The sequence below is a fragment of the Arachis hypogaea genome, chromosome 10 (genome assembly GCF_003086295.3).
Source record: "Arachis hypogaea cultivar Tifrunner chromosome 10, arahy.Tifrunner.gnm2.J5K5, whole genome shotgun sequence".
Classification (NCBI taxonomy): Eukaryota; Viridiplantae; Streptophyta; class Magnoliopsida; order Fabales; family Fabaceae; genus Arachis; species Arachis hypogaea.
Genome location: NC_092045.1, coordinates 77,631,439 through 77,635,474, shown reverse-complemented (window position 1 = coordinate 77,635,474; position 4,036 = coordinate 77,631,439). Strand labels below are relative to the sequence as shown.

The following is a 4,036-nucleotide window of genomic DNA, read 5'->3' as shown; positions in this document are numbered from 1 at the left end:
ATCCATGCACTTCCCAGTCTCTAGGACTATGAAATCAGTAGGGATGTAATGGTCTTCAACCTTAACCAGAACATCCTCTACAAGTCCATGCGCTTGTTTTCTTGAATTGTCTGCCATCTCTAGTGAGATTTTTGCAGCTTGCACCTCAGAGATCCCTAACTTCTCCATTACAGAGAGGGGCATGAGGTTTACACTTGACCCTAAGTCACACAAGGCCTTCTTGAAGGTCATGGTGCCTATGGTACAAGGTATTGAAAACTTCCCAGGATCCTGTCTCTTTTGAGGCAGTTTCTGCCTAGACAAGTCATCCAGTTCTTTGGTGAGTAAAGGGGGTTCATCCTCCCAAGTCTCATTTCCAAATAACTTGTCATTTAGCTTCATGATTGCTCTAAGGTAATTGGCAACTTGCTCCTCAGTGACATACTCATCCTCTTCAGAGGAAGAATACTCATCAGAGCTCATGAATGGCAGAAGTAAGTCTAATGGAATCTCTATGGTCTCAAGTTGAGCCTCAGATTCCCATGGTTCCTCATAGGGGAACTCATTGGAGGTCAGTGGACGTCCATTGAGGTCTCCCTCAGTGGCGTTCACTGCCTCTCCTTCCTCCCAAAATTCGGCCATGTTGATGGCCTTGCACTCTCCTTTTGGATTTTCTTCTGTATTGCTTGGGAGAGTACTAGGAGGGAGTTCAGTAATTTTCTTGCTCAGCTGACCCACTTGTCCTTCCAAATTTCTAATGGAGGACCTTGTTTCAGTCATAAAACTTTGTGTGGTTTTGATTAGATCAGAGACCATGGTTGCTAAGTCAGAGGTATTCTGCTTAGAACTCTCTGTCTGTTGCTGAGAAGATGATGGAAAAGGCTTGCTATTGCTAAACCTGTTTCTTCCACCATTATTGTTATTGAAACCTTGTTGAGGTCTCTGTTGATCCTTCCATGAAAGATTTGGATGATTCCTCCATGAAGGATTGTAGGTGTTTCCATAGGGTTCTCCCATGTAATTCACCTCTTCTATTGAAGGGTTCTCAGGATCATAAGCTTCTTCCTCAGATGAAGCCTCCTTAGTACTGCTTGGTGCATTTTGCATTCCAGACAGACTTTGAGAAATCATATTAACTTGTTGAGTCAATATTTTGTTCTGAGCCAATATGGCATTCAAAGTGTCAATCTCAAGAACCCCTTTCTTCTGAATAGTCCCATTGTTCACAGGATTTCTTTCAGAAGTGTACATGAATTGGTTATTTGCAACCATTTCAATCAGTTCTTGAGCTTCAGTAGGCGTCTTCTTCAGATGAAGAGATCCTCCTGCAGAGCTATCCAGAGACATCTTGGATAGTTCAGAGAGACCATCATAGAAAATACCTATGATGCTCCATTCAGAAAGCATATCAGAAGGACACTTTCTGATTAATTGTTTGTATCTTTCCCAAGCTTCATAGAGGGATTCTCCTTCCTTCTGTCTGAAGGTTTGGACTTCCACTCTAAGCTTACTCAATTTTTGAGGTGGAAAGAACTTTGCCAAGAAGGCATTGACTAGCTTTTTCCAAGAGTCTAGGCTTTCTTTAGGTTGAGAGTCCAACCATGTTCTAGCTCTGTCTCTTACAGCAAAAGGGAATAGCATAAGTCTGTAGACCTCAGGGTCAACCCCATTAGTCTTGACAGTGTCACAGATTTGCAAGAACTCAGCTAAAAACTGATGAGGATCTTCCAGTGGAAGTCCATGAAACTTGCAATTCTGTTGCATTAGAGAAACTAATTGAGGCTTAAGCTCAAAGTTGTTTGCTCCAATGGCAGGGATAGTGATGCTTCTCCCATAGAAATCGGGAGTAGGTGCAGTAAAGTCACCCAGCACCTTCCTTGCATTGTTGGCATTGTTGTTTTCGGCTGCCATGTGTTCTTCTTCCTTGGAGAATTCGGTCAGGTCCTCTAAAGAGAGTTGTGCTTTGGCTTCTCTTAGCTTTCTCTTCAAGGTCCTTTCAGGTTCAGGATCAGCCTCAACAAGAATGCCTTTGTCTTTGCTCCTGCTCATATGAGAGAGAAGAGAACAAGAAATGTGGAATCCTCTATGTCACAGTATAGAGATTCCTTGAAGTGTCAGAGGAAAAGAAGAGTAGAAGACAGTAGTAGAAAATTCGAACTTATCAAAGGGGATGGAGTTCGGATTTTGCATTAAGGAATAGTGTTAGTCCATAAATAGAAGGATGTGAGAAGAAGGGAAGTGATTTTCGAAAATTAAGTAAAAATTTTGAAAACATTTTTGAAAAACATTACTTTAATTTTCGAAAATGAAAGTGGGAAAGAAGTGAAGTGTTTTTTTTGAAAAAGATTTTGAAATTAGAAATCAAGAAGATTTGATTGAAGACAATTTTGAAAAAGATGTGGTTAAGAAAATATGATTGGTTTTAAAAAGATGTGATTGAGAAGATATGATTTGAAAAACATTTTTAAAAAGATTTGATTTTGAAAATTAAAAACTTGGCTAACAAGAAAAGATATGATTCAAACATTAAACCTTTCTCAACAGAAAAGGCAACATACTTGAAATGTTGAATCAATTCATTTATTGGTAGCAAGTATCTTTGAAAAAAAGAAAGAGATTAAATTTGAAAGAGATTTGATTGAAAGGATATGATTTGAAAAAGATTTGATTTTGAAAAACTTTGAAAATTGAAAAAAAATTGCATTGAAAAACAGAATCTTCCCCCTTGTGCCATTCTGGCGTTAAACGCCCAGAATGGTGCACATTCTGGCGTTTAACGCCCAAAACTATACCTTTTTGGGCGTTAAACGCCCAACCAGGTACCCTGGCTGGCGTTTAAACGCCAGTCTGTCCTTCTTCATTGGGCGTTTTGAACGCCCAGCTTTTTCTGTGCAATTCCTCTGCTGTATGTTCTGAATCTTCAATTCTCTGTATAATTGACTTGAGAAGACACAAATTAAAATATTTTTGGATTTTTAATAATAAGGAAAAATAAAATGCAACAAGAATCAAATAACAATGCATGAAGGACACCAAACTTAGCAGTTTGTATACTACTGACACTAATGAGGATGCATATGAGACACACAAAACACCCAAGTCAAGAGAATTCAAAGATCAGAGTAAGAAATCATCAAGAATTACTTGAAGATCACTAAGACACATGAATGAATGCATGCAATTGACACCAAACTTAAAATGAAACACTAGACTCAAACAAGAAATTTTTGGATTTTATGATTTTTTTGATTTTTTTTGTGTTTTTCGAAAATTAAGTGGAAAAAAACATCAAAATTCTTAATGAGAATTCCAGGAATCAGTGCAATGTTAGTCTAAGACTCCGGTCCAGGAATTAGACATGGCTTCACAGCCAGCCAAGCTCTCAAAGAAAGCTTCGGTCCAAAACACTAGACATGGCCGAATGCCAGCCAAGCCTTAGCAGATCACTGCTCCAAAAGCAAGATTGATAAAGATCAACAAGCTCTTGTGATGATAAGTTGAAACCTCGGTCCAATGAGATTAGACATGGCTTCTCAGCCAGCCAGACTTCAACAAATCATCATGAAACTCTAGAATTCCTCTTCAAGAATTTCGAAAAAAAATAAATACCTAATCTAAGCAACAAGATGAACCGTCAGTTGTCCAAACTGAACAATCCCCGGCAACGGCGCCAAAAACTTGGTGCTTGTTGCCGGATCTTGGCACTGATGTTACCAAAAGCTTGCTCAAAACTTGAACAATCCCCGGCAACGGCGCCAAAAACTTGGTAGCGCGAAATTGTGAACAATACTTTTCACAACTCTCATAATCCCCGGTCATGAACCCCAAAAACTTGGTGTTCAATACCATGGCATTACACAACTTCGCACAACTAACCAGCAAGTGCACTGGGTCGTCCAAGTAATAAACCTTACGCGAGTAAGGGTCGATCCCACGGAGATTGTTAGTATGAAGCAAGCTATGGTCATCTTATAAATCTTAGTCAGGCAAACTCAAATGGATATGATGATGAACGAAAATAACATAAAGATAAAGATAGAGGTACTTATGTAATTCA

At 39.1% G+C, this 4,036-nt stretch overlaps 1 non-coding gene across 1 annotated transcript; it reads left to right on the top strand.

Annotated features, from left to right (window-relative positions):
• Positions 1-1,380: 1,380 nt before the first annotated feature.
• On the top strand, positions 1,381-1,488 carry LOC112719274 (small nucleolar RNA R71). Its single transcript, XR_003161582.1, has one exon. It is a non-coding gene; the product is annotated as a small nucleolar RNA R71 (small nucleolar RNA).
• The last annotated feature ends 2,548 nt before the right edge of the window (positions 1,489-4,036 follow it).